Here is a 13,792-nt window from a genome sequence, read left to right as displayed (position 1 = left end):
CCTGCACTCTGCTTACTACTGCTTGAAAGTTTTTGAAATTAAAGGGTTCCCTATTTTTGACTTCATTAGTTGACATCTGCCACCTCTGCTTAGCATCTTGTAGGGCTTCTGTTTCAATTTCCTCAAAATACTCGAGTCTAGTCTATAGAATATCGTTATGAATAGGCGTTAGGGAAGTAACAATGCCAGGATGCTCCATAAGATTCTTATGTTTGATGAGCGTGCACAAAGGGATTTTCGGTTCTCCCCTCACCCAGAGGTCAAGGCCATTATCCCTCCTTCGGAATGTGTCATGCGCTTTGGACCATTTTATATGATTCTTGGCAAAAGAGATGAATGCGTGAAATTGCACATCATCAATGAAAGGACTAGGGTTTTCATCTTGATGTTCTTCCAAGAAGAAGTTATGCATGTATAATTTAGACAAGAAATACTTTGTGTGATAATCATGTTGCTGAAAAGTCTTAATAAAATCAGAAACATTATTAAATTCATAATATTTTCCAGATTGAATGGCCTTAATCTTGAGTAGAATGTATCACTCTAATATAAACAAGGCATAATTGCTAGCTAGACATTTACAAGATAGGACATCAGAATAAATGGAAAAGACTTCCCTTGTCTGCTTCAGGGATTTTTTGAGCTGGTCTTGTATAATCTTTACCTTTTTCTCTGTTTCTCGAAATTTAACATAAGTTTCATGTTAGGTCCCTATACTACTAGTGTAACCCCTTATTTTTATTAGTGCAACACCCTTATTATATTTTTGTGTCCATGTAGTCCCCATATTATTATTATTGTGCCCCATAGAAGCCCACTATTGTTATTATTGTGCCCTTACATTATTATTGTTATGTCGGCTTTGATTATATTATGACCCCTTAGACTCCTATATATAGAAAGGAGGTCTTGTCATTTGTATCATCCAATAATCGTTCATTTGTGTAATTTAAAGGAGGTTTACCCCTCAAAGAGGCTTATTTCTAAGGTGTTAATCTATCTTTTCTATCTTTCTGTGAGTTGGTTTCATAACATTTGGTATTAGAGCTTTGGATTCTAGGGTTTTGCTGCTCCAAAAAGGTCATCGTGGAATTTTCGATATAACTTTTTCACTACGAAGTTTCACAAGCTAAACCAAAAACCCATTTGAGATGAAACAGGTTTGCACCTAGGGTCTGAATTTTGGATCTTGACTCACTATATTTGCGGAGATATGATCTGAGCAAGTTAGGGATTTTGCAAGCTCCAGAATTTCATCTCAAACAGGTCATCGTGCGATTTTAGCTAGATTTTGTTTTCTATGAAGGTTCAGACTTGCAAATTAAAATCAAGTTGAGACAAAATCATGGGGACACTCGTGCCCAAATTTTATATCTTTTTTCACTATATTGTCGGAGATACAATCCAAGACATTTAGGGTTTCTATAGGCTCCCGAATTACATCCCAAATAGGTGACCTGGGGAAAATCGTCATAACTGCCTCTTTGAGCATTAGATTGAAATTTCGTAAAAATTTACAGAAATAGGACAGACATTAGTTTTCTATGTATACTTTTCAGATCTGAATGTCAAAAAAGTGACACGTGGCACTTCCTACAATTTTGCTCTTCTAAAAAGGTATATAATCAAGTCATCTTGGGAGATTGTGCATAACACTTTCTTGGAGAATCTAATTTTGATCAAACTGGTGGGATTGGAAAGAGGACGCAGAGGGCTACAACAGATCACAATTTTAGAACTGGAAGATCCGAAATTACAGAGTTACAGTCATTTCAAGATCGAGCTCCTAAAACCAAGAAAAGGCAATATGAGGAAGTTTGATGGCAAGGATCCGGTAAATTAGATAGTATATATGGAACAATATTTTGTTCTACATGAGGTGCAACTGTTACAAAAGGTACGTAGTGCATCTTCATATTTAGAATCGGATCAATTTTTATGGTATAAAGGGATTTGTTCTTGTAAACCACTTGTTACATGGTCAATTTTCATGGAGTAAATGATAGCACATTATGAGGATAAAAAGAGAAGCACCTTCTTTAACCAATTGATAAATCTCAAACAAAAGTATTCAATGGCAGAGCACATTGAGGACTTTAAAAAATTGAATATAAGGGAAAATGATATTCAAGAGAAGCAGAGGATTGATGTCTCCATAGGGACTTTAAAGGATAACATTCAACATGAGGTTCGTCTTTGGGAACCTGATACCAAATCTTCGTGGATCGTCAATCCTTGGTATCAGAGCTTTGGATCTAGAGGTTTGTCTTTGGGAATCTACTAAATGTTCTTGGAGGGGAGTATGTCTAAGGTCTTCTGAGGATTCCAGAATAGCAATAGCTGCTGAATTAGAAGGGAATAAAAGGGAGTTGGGCGCCGGTGTTTGTTCTAGTGGATTCCCCTAGTAACTCGCAACTTCATCTCAATTCACAGAACTCAAAAGGGTTCCCAACCCTTCCAATACTTAGGTTATTTCTTCTTCATTCATTTTCGCTGAACTTTCTTGATGAGTTCACTGTATATCAGGAAACTCATGGGTTGTAATTCCTTCTATTGCCTGCACACTACGATCCATAGGATTCTTTGTTTTAGCTAGTTTGGATGACCTTCTTTGTTTAGCAAGTAGGGAGACTAGAAGGGAGGCTATTCTCTTTTCAGCCCTGGTTAGATTTTTTGGAGCTAGGGTCTATGCTTTCCCCTATGTAATTCCTTCCCTTTCCATGTTGGCCTCTTCATTTTCTAATGGTCACTCAGATTGTAGAGTAGGTGTTTCAATTCGTGGTGGAAGCTCAGTGTTTTCCACAAACTCATTCCAACTTAAGTGAACTCAGTTCAATTCTCTGACAACTATCAATTTTATAAGACAATGGTGGCTTTCCAATGAAGTTTGATATTTGGACCTTTTAAATCTTCAAGAAATTTCATGTAGAAGTTCATTCAAAAAGTAAGGTAAGTTTAGAATTACCTTCTGTTTGAGTGCCGCCAACAACTTCAAATGTCGAGGCCTGACCACATCGCACCGACCATCACAAGTGATATATCTTTGAACTATTCCTGCCAATTCCCTCCAAGGTTTTGAAAATGAAGAAATATGGCATCGTTTTCCTTTCTGAATTAGTTCTTATTCGAGGTCTAAAAACAACAATGTTTCACTTTGCATTGGGGTATGCTTGTCAAGCCATTTTTCACCTTCCATAGGAAGGCATGTAACTTCAGACATAATTGTTTCATTAACTTGTACATGCCTACCCTTTACTGTACTTGTCCCATTACTTAGATTTTGTAAAACTTTTAGAGTGAAGGTATTATCCAATCTCTGTAATCGGGAAAAATACTCTATCCAACCCACTCGCTCCAAGATACTACGTGCTAGTTCAAATATTCTTAGTTGGGCTAGTTCTCTGTGAATCGATCAACCACCCATCTCTGCTATTTCTCAAGAGTAATCTGAAGTTGTGTTCATAATTTTTTGCCGATAAAAAATGAAAAAAGTAACAATCACTCTGCAATTACTAGGAAATAAATATAAACACATGGAGGCAGAGTTACTGCGATAATTAAGCTTGTGAACATCTTGTCATACATGTGATTTTTCACCACCCAACGATAAAAGTAAAGGTGGCATATCAACAAATTAATTACCATAATGGGCATATCAATAAATTAATTACCATAATGGGTGATTGTCATGATGATAAGGTGTATTAGATGTAGAGATATGTTGACGAAAAAGAATTTGTGTGGAAATTAAAGCATGGAAAAAGCTCCAATCATGGGTAAAGAAAACTCGCACGAAGATATCACCAATAGAGAGAAAAAAGGTAAAAGTAGACTTGCCAAATTTTTTAAGATTATGTTCTTGATATATTAGAATAAATAGTTGTTCACACATATCTGAATTACTAACTTTGTGATGTGATAAATTTCCATGATAGTGCAACAATTCTCCTTTACTATTAGAAAGGGGTGACAAATTAGGAAAATATTTATAGGGTGGTTTTAAGTATACCTCAATACCATAGGAATAGCCTTCGTGGCCAGCAGGCATCCATAGCCTTGAAAGGTTTTCCTTTTGTCCCATTCGAATAAAAAGATATTCATAACTTAATTTTTCTAGTTTTTTGTCAAAAGGCCATTGTTCTGGCATGGTGACCAGCTAATAACAATTCCATTCACCAGATCTTAGCGAGGAAAACAAGTTGACTAGTGATGAGACCTCTTGTCCCTTGACTAAAGTGTCAAAGGCCATTGCGCTAGCTTAGTGACCATAATGGTAATGTTTCCTTATTAAGTCCTATGATCATGGTAGGCTAGCTCGTGATGAGACCTCCTATCCTTTTGCTAAAAAGTCCTATCTCTTTTTAACTTTTCTCATTTCATTATGATAAAGGATTAGCGAATGGGGTGGCTCATCAACTCCTTAAGAGTTAGGGATGGCGTAAAAGGTAATGTAACAATTACCCTTTTAGATTGCTATTTGCCTCCAAAATTTTATTTATTAAGGAGATCACATGACTGTAAGGAAGAAAAGAATCTCCTCTGGTGGTAATTTGTGTAATTTTAATATCAAGATTGTTAAATTTTTTATGAACTTTGAGAAGTCAAATAGAGTGTTCTCCAATGATAGTCATTGGATTGATATAATATTTGTCACCATGATGTGGGAAAAGTGCTACAAGATCAACATAATTCCACAAAAAACCTGGTTATAACTCAAGGAAGTGAAAAGCATAAGGGAATGACAATTGTGGCTTAAAGGAACAACAAGTGTGTCGAGAGAGAACAACAGTGCAGGGGAAACAACTGCAACCAAAGGAACAACAATTGTAACTAAATGGGACAACAAACTGTGACAAAAAGGAACAACGGTTGTAACCAAGGGAACAAATGTGAAGGAACAACAATTGTGAACAAAGGAGCAATGACTGCGATAAAGGAAACAGTGATTGTAACTAAGGGAACAATAGTACAACAACTTCGACCAAAGGAACAACAACTGTGATAAAAGGGAATAGTGGTTGTGACCAAGGGAACAACAGTGAAGGAAAACCATCTGTGACCAAAGGAACAATGACTATGATAAAATGGAATAGGTTAGCCCTAAGCACATGTAAAATTGGACAGGTCGGCCTCAACCCCAAGCGGACCCTCGATGGAAGCCTAGAAATAGAAGAGACGTCAAGCTCATTTATACACAATGATCAAGACATGTTATACTCTCTTCTATTGTCTTGGTTCGCATAGTTATGACGAAGGAAGTTCACTAAAGGGTTTGAAATTACAGGGGTGAAGCTCATTGTTGGCTTGAGGGGGCTTGGACCCAGGTTCAGATTTAGCTGTGCTAACCAACAAAACCCTACACTACCGACCGTTTTGGAAACAATCCGCTTAGCACAGGCTGCAGTCTCACCTGAGGCAGTATTGGGGGATGTTAGAATAAGGTTTTTGCATCCAGAAGGCTATGTGATGTGGGGGTAAGGTGTTTCTTCAATTTCAGGCCTGATCTGTCCTTTACAAACCCTTATCCTCAAAATCCCAAAACTTAAAGAAGTTTCTAATTAAACAAACTTATGTTCTTTGCCTAAGGGTCTAATCATGCATAAAATAACATATAATAATAGATCTAGATCTTCGCCTAGTAATTAAGACAATAATACATATAAATGGTCTTCAATTGAGCGTAAATACAGAAAACATATAAGTATATAAATTGGACAAATAATTGCTTCAAATACTCTTTATTATTTCAGATATTCAATATCCATACTTTCCGGACCCTACACACAACTAGAAGGGCCCGCGCATTCAATTGCGGACTTACTAAGGTCTCTGCGCACACAATTGCAGTTTCCTTCCCCTTCACCCACATATAGAAATATCTTACACTTACAGACTCAAAACATAACATCTCATCAAATCTGACTGATTCCCTTATGTTACAGATCCATTTGGGCACATCACTCCCATCATCCAGATCAGTGTTTCAGGGCTCATCAAACCCTAATTTCAATTGCTACAAGCCCTAAACAAGTCAACCTTTTGAATATCTCCTTCCCAGACAGTTTCATGGCCTAAAGACATCCTAAAATGACCTCTAGAGGGACCAACGTAGGTAGGCCCATGCAAGGGTGCACTGCAGAGCAGTTAAGTCCATGCTAGGGTGCTCTGCAGAGCACTTATGCCCTCTTTGACCTGCCCTGGGTGAGTTGGAGTGAAATTCACATAGGGTTTGGAGAATATTCTTATCTTCTGGAGCCTTCTAGAAGATTCCCACACCTATCATCTCCTATGAGCTCAAAAATGGATGATGAATGAGTTAAGATGCCTCCTATCCTCTCATCCCTTCCTCCATGGAACTAATTTTAAGTATGGAAGGCCATTAAATACCCTCATTGATGACAAAACCTCATCCATCTTCTTATAAATTGAGCGCTCATCTAAGTGATCAGGGGCTAGACTTTGACGAATTGTAAGGAGATAATGTTAGTTTGAGAATTGAGACTATTGTAAGTGTCGTTAGGCTACCGGAATGTCATGCTTATGATGTGATGTGGATGGAACCAAAGCTGGAGGAGTGACTTTGAATCATGCTTGATGGTTGTAATTCTTCCTGTTATTCAATAAAGTATTTACACATTTTTCCATATGGTTATCTTGATATGTGATGCTTATATGTGTGAATGTATCTGATTCCATTTACTTGTAATCAATAGATATTTTGCTTCGATTGGTTCTTTGTCTTCTGTTGATGTTTACAGGTACTTCTCAAGCATGTTAAGTATGGGAAGGAGTGACAGGATTGATGCAAAGGAGACAACAGGAAATCGAAAGTACAAGTAGCTCCTCTCATTCTCTTTGTATTATCTATTGTTTATAGAAAAATGTTAAAGTGCTTTAAATTTTTTTTCTAGATATGGCTACTTATCTAGGGAATTAGTATTTATCTGTAGATACCAAATTCTTCATAACAAATTGGCGACCATACTAGGGAACGATCATCATTCCAAGTAGCTTATCCACATCCTAGGACACTCTAGCAGACCTTACTTCCTTTCATTGATTGTATTTCAGCCTTGTTGAAGTGAATTTTGGTCAAAAACTATGTTTAGTTGCCTCTTGAAATGGCTTACTGTCACCAGCACAGGCTTGTGAGGGACACAATGCACTGCAGAGCACCCTTGGCTTAGGGAAAGTGCTATGAAGTGCACTATCTCCTATTCAGGGCTGCGCTGATCCTCTTTGGGTCATTTTTCCACCTTTGGATAGGGTTTTTCACCAAATTTCTTCTATTTGATTGCTTGCTAAATGATCAATGAGTGTCATGTCTCTGAAACCAAGATTGTATCTTCTTTGCTATCCCTACTTTGACTTGATTGATTAATGTTTCTCAAATGATTTCTTTGTCATTATCGATTCATCGTCAAAGTTAGACTATTGTCGATTAATCTTTGTTCGAAAGAAAGTGTCGTAAAATTCTTATTTTCCTTCGAAACAGAACTGTCGTAAAGTCTTCATTTTTGTAAAAATATTAATTGATTGTATGTGCATTAGTTTCCTTTTGTTCATGATAACATTAAGGGAATTGAAAAGAAAAACTTGGATCGTGCATTGAAAAAGTTTGTGTGTGCTCATTGGAATAGTTTAGGGAAATTGCATTAGATTGTGCTATTTTCTCTTTGATTGAAGGAAATATGATTGTTATATCCCTATTAGCTAAGATTTTCATTGTTAAATTAAATGGAAAGAATGCTTATCATATTAATTGCATTCTAGGAATTGAAAATACATCACGTGGTGAACCTTGAAAGGCAAATTTTTAATCAATATCAACTTAAAATTAACCTCAATTTATCTAATGGAGCATTGTCATCTAATGAATAACATTTAGAGGTTCTAGGCTAGAGACGTGTTTCAACATCGTAAAACATAGCAGTTGTCGCTAACTTGTCTGCAATACATCCCGAGTGTGATATCTCATTCCACGTATGTGAGTATATCGTAGCTTGTCCACGTACCTTGGGGTATATAGGGCGGTGTTACAATACGTAAAGTATACGGGAATGCTCTCATTGTGCGGTTTTGCATTAGACAGTGCCAATACGGATTGGGCCTCCACGTATTTTCGGGTATATATGGGAGGAAAACACTAGGTTGCTATCCATCCTTAGGTAACTGAATCACCTTGTACACTGTGATACACTGAACACAACATTCAGGGAGATTGCTTGGTTTTTCTTCTCGGTTCGCCGAGAGATATTTTGCAGTTCACAATTTCTTGGTAATCCTTTTTCCTAGATCATCCCTATTTTGTTTTGTTATTTTATTTTTATTAAAATAAAGTTAATTGACTGTGGATAACATCCTCCACACTCGCTCCTTAGTTGATCTTATTTTGAGACATATGGCAACAAATCTGGAGTCCAACGATCAAGGAATTCCTTTTGATGGGAATCCTAGTCCTTTTCCTCCTTTTGGAAATATTGGTGCCCCTTATATGGCTACATTATCCCTTCTAGGATTTACCATTGGCTTTCAAGTATGGTTGTTTTCAACCTCCTTGGTTAAAAATGTCATGATTTATACACAATCGAGTACTCCTCCAACTGGAAAAAATCAACCTCTAGTTGATCCCAAAGTTGACCCTTTGCCTTCTTCGTCGGTTGTTTCTTCCTCCCCTTCTTCTTCTTCTCCTGGTGAAAGTATTAATACTAGTAACCAGGTGGCTAAGAAGAATAAAGGGAAGAAGAAGAAGAAGAAGCCAATTCAGCGGGGGGCAACCAAGCAACCATTGCTTCAAATGCAACTTCTAATGAGAAACCATCCCATAAGCCTCACAAAGTTCGATATCCATGCAAACTTTGTACGGGAGACCATCTTCTTCGAAATTGTCCTGGTATTCCTCAAATCTTAGAAGAATGGTCTTCTCGTTCACATCATCATATGTCATCAACTTCTAGAGATCATGCTAGTGACACACCATCAACTAGTGGTAGTAAAGTTCATAGAAAGAAGGGTAAAGTTAAGTTTCCTTGTAGGTTATGTGAAGGGAATCACCCCATTCACCTTTGTCCCTATCTGGATGAAGCCAAAAAAGTGTTGGATAACTATACTGCTTCTTTGCAACGACTTCCATTTGGTTACAATATACTCTCCCTTAATCCTACACTAGTTGATAAAATGACTGACCCAAATCAACCGTCGGTCAAACCCACTTTCTCTGAATGTGAATCCCATGAGTCTATACCTGACCAATGATAGGTCGAGGAAATAGTTGACCTGATTTCACCTTCAGTTCATCGTAACTTTCCTTAAGAGAGTGAATATGATACCACTCAATTTCTTTTCATTTCTTTAGATTCCAATGAGCTTGTGGGAAATCCTCCTATTCCATCAAGATAGGAGGAAAATCCTCCCGCTCTCGTAAATCAAGGGGATAATTCTCCTGTTCTGACGATACCCCCTCCAAGTAGTTTGGTCACTTCCTTTGATTGGAATCGACTAGTAGGATGTCGTCTTCCTTCTTATGTGCCTTTCTAGATCATAGTACAGGTTTGTAATATGATTATGCCTAACACTATTATAGATGAAGGTGCATCTGTGAGTATCCTTTCCTCCACTGCTTGGCAAGAGCTTGGTTTGCTGCCACTTGTGACTATTACCCAGAATCTATTGGCTTTTAACAAAGGAACGAGTCAACCATTAGGGATCCTTCCTCAGTTGCCTATTACTTTGGGAGGAAAAACTGTTTATCTCAATGTGATGGTAGTCCCAGGCCCTTTAGATTACAATTTACTTCATGGGCGTGACTATGTTTATGACATGGGAGCTATTGTTTCAACACTCTTTTGAGTGATGTGTTTCCGGCATGAAGGAAAAATTGTTACTGTTGACCAACTTTCATTTCCTGATCCAAATATGGCTTCCAGTCAACCATCTTCCCTAAATGGTCCTTTTGTCCCAATGGTATCTTCCCCACCACGGGTCAATTATTTGGCAACCCATTCCATGCCTACATCAATGGATGATCAATTCCGTGATGTTGTACATTATGTATTGTGGGAATTGGAACCAGATCTCTCCTTCTAGAGCATTGTTCTCCCATCTAATGAGAACCTCTTGGAAGTCATGACCTCTTATGGGTCGTGAATAGGGAATATGAGCATAGTTCCTTGTCTTGTGTCAAGCTTGTTAAAAAATGAAACAAGGAATATGAAGATAGTTCTTTTACTATGTCAACCTCATTAAAAAATGAAACAACTCCCATGAGGATAGTTCCTTGTCTTGTGTCAACCTCACTAAAAAATGAAACCAAGGACATGAGGATAGTTATTTTACTGTGTCAACCTCATTAAAAAAATGAAACAGGTCCATGAGGATAGTTCTTTTACTATGTCAACCTCATTAAAAAATGAAACAAGTCCATGAGTAGAGTTCATTGTCTTATGTCAAGCTCATTAAAAAATGAAACAAGGAATATGAGCATAGTTCCTTGTCTCATGTCAAGCTCGTTAAGAAATGAAACAAGGAATATGAGGATAGTTCTTTTACTGTGTCAACCTCATTAAAAAATGAAACAACTCCCATGAGGATAGTTCCTTGTCTTGTGTCAACCTCGTTAAAAAATGAAACCAAGGATATGAGGATAGTTCTTGGTCTTGTGTCAACCTCGTTAAAAAATGAATCAAAGGGTATGAGCATAGTTCCTTGTCTTGTGTCAATCTCATGAAACAAGGAATCAAAGTAGAGTTCCTTGTCTTGTTTCAAGCTCGTTAAAAAATTAAACAAGGAATCAGAGCAAAGTTCCTTGTCTTGTGTCAAGCTCATTAAAAAATGAAACAAGGAATCTGAGTAGAGTTCCTTGTCTTGTGTCAAGCTCATTCAAAAATTAAACAAGGTTCCCTAGAGCAAAGTTCCAAGTCGAGTCTTTGATTAGATCTCATAAAATCCCAGTCAAGTCTTTCACTTGATCTCGTAAATGAACCTTCATTCCATCCACCTGATAGCCACGAGTAGTCTACTTAGGTGAATGCAATGAAGCTTGGGGGCATGCACCTAGAAGCGAGTCATTATGCTGGGGGCATGTAAACCAATCTCAAGCATTGTATTTCATTTCTATCTTGTGTAAACATGAAACTGAATCCAAGCATAGTTCCCTATGGTTCAAACTTGTGTAAAAATGAACCCATCTCCATTTTAACCCTCGTTATTGCCATTTTATCAGCCTCTTCCATCAAATGAGCCTTGGTTTTTCTCCTTCCATTGTCACTATCTTCTTGGTCGATCATACGCTTTCACTTGGTCGTTTTACCCTTTTTGAGGAATAGTTGCAATGAGTGGTCTTATTAGCTAGCCTCTTGACCATTACATGTTTTGAGAAGTTCCAACATCACCGAAACCAGTTGTTATCCTAGACACCACTCATTCCTCTAAGTGGAGTCCTCTTTAAGCTCTTTTAAGACTCTCTAAATATGTAAAGATTGTCGAGCGCTTGTCCTTTTCATCTCGTTAACGGATTGGAAACAACATCTACTCAGTATAAGTTTAACCCTTTTTCAGGCTGAGATAGATTATTTACGAAAAAGGAATACGTTGACCAAACATGGTCAATAGGTTCTCTCTCGTATTGTTTTATGCTTTTTCAGGCTTGAGAGAAAAATCTACCAAAAAGAACTCGTGGAGTTTTCTTTTCGTCCTTTTTCAAACTCTCTAAACATGAAAAAGACCGAGTTATCATTGTCATTAGACTCGTTAAAACATCAAATAGTGACAAACTTGTCCATCATGACAAGACCGAGTTTCACCTTCACTAGACTCATTAAAACATCACACGATGATGGATTCATGCGAAGGGTGGAATTATACAACAAGAATATGTTATCCTCCTCAAGCTTGATAAAAAATAAAGAGGTCTTGGCCTATAATGACTGGGGAAAATGGAAAAAGGGGTAAACCACTTTTGGTAGCAGGTCTCTCTTGAACATGACACTTTCACTTCATCACCGTGACTATTTGGGTTGGGTTATATGTTTGATGGTCATCATACCTTGGTCTATCATACCATCCATTACTTTTGTTTTGGGTCAATGTTTCCAATTCATTTAGTGTTGGCGACATGTTCAAGAGAAGTAACTCAGTTAAAATTCATCCTTTGCAATACTCATAAACCTTCATTTTCATGACTGCCATTCCTGAACCTTGTGTCTTCAGTCAAATTCTGTCTCCAAAATCATTACACTCGTTTCATGTCATTGATGTGGGATACATCAAGGCCCTTCTGCGACAAGTCACTTCTTGTTGACATCAACTCATTATCCAAGAAGTTCACTTAGAAACACCCTTCCAGTACCTTGAGGCTTACATACATCAATGGCAAGTTTCTCGCTTCCGGCGATAGGTTGACATCACTGACCTTCGACTGAAAGAATTTGTATGGTGTTTGACATTAAAACATACATTCACACCATGCAGAATGTACTATAGTACTTTGAGGATCATTATCATTATCAGTGATTTCTCTCGCGTCTGTTAACAACTTACATCATTTGCTGGTAATCAGATGGTGTCTTCCCATGTTCGACTTCAGATCACATATTCACATGCTTAGACTCATACTTGAGCAAACAATTGAAAGATATAGAAGACCCCAGATCTAGTTTCATCCATCCGGGCTACGATTTCATGAGTACTAAATCATACGTACAATGGCCTTACATTGATGGTCATCGTTCCATGGGTCTATATATGTAGATGACTGTCTATGTATTTGTAATGAAAGTTTATATGTTGAGCATGGGTATTCCTTCCCTGAACAATTCATGAGAAAAAATAAAAGTATCATGATATTATGTATTATAATAGATGCAGGTCACCAACCACTTCAGAACCTCCTCATCACATTGTAAAGCATATCACTTGACATTATTATTTTCGACTTCATGCTTTAAGGGGCAGCTGTTATAGATCCATTTGGGCACATCACTCTCATCATCCAGATCAATGTTTGAGGGTTCATCATACCCTAATTTCAGTTGCTACATGCCCCAAAACAAGTCAACCTTTTGAATGTCTCCTTCCCAGACAGTTTCATGGCCTGAAGACATCGTGAAATGAGCTCTAGAGGGACCAACGCAGGGAGGCCCATGCAAGGGTGCGTTGCAGAGCACTTAGGCCCTCTTTGACTTGTGCTGGGTGAGTTTGAGCGAAATTCACATAGGGTTTGGGGAATATTCTTATCTTCTAGAGCCTTCTAGAAGATTCCCACACTTATCATCTCCTATGAGCTCGAAAATGGATGAGGAATGAGTTAAGATACATCCTATCCTCTCATCCCTTCCTCCATGGAGCTAATTCTAAGTATGGAAGGCCATTCAATACCCTCGTTGATGAAAAAACCTCCTCCATATTCCTATAAATTGAGCACTCATCTAAGTGATCAGGGGCTGGACTTTGATGAATTGTAAGGAGATAATGTTAGTTTGAGAATTGAGACTATTGTAAGTGTTTTTATGATGCTGGAATGCCATGCTTATGATGTGATGTGGATGGAACCAAAGCTTGACGAGTGACTTCGAATTAGGCTTCATGGTTGTAATTCTTCCTATTATTCAATAAAGTATTTACACCTTTTTCCATATGGTTATCTTGATATGTGATGCTTATATGTGTGAATGTATCTGATTCCATTTACTTGTAATCAATAGATCTTTTGCTTTGATTGGTTTTTTGTCTTCTGTTGATGTTTACAGGTACTTCTCAAGTGTGTTAAGTACGAGAAGGAGTGACAGGACCGATG

Source organism: Pinus tabuliformis, chromosome 1_2, assembly GCF_031772625.1.
Source record: "Pinus tabuliformis cultivar Carrire ecotype Pingquan chromosome 1_2, CPIR1, whole genome shotgun sequence".
Classification (NCBI taxonomy): domain Eukaryota; kingdom Viridiplantae; phylum Streptophyta; class Pinopsida; order Pinales; family Pinaceae; genus Pinus; species Pinus tabuliformis.
Note: the sequence above shows the minus strand (reverse complement) of the source record.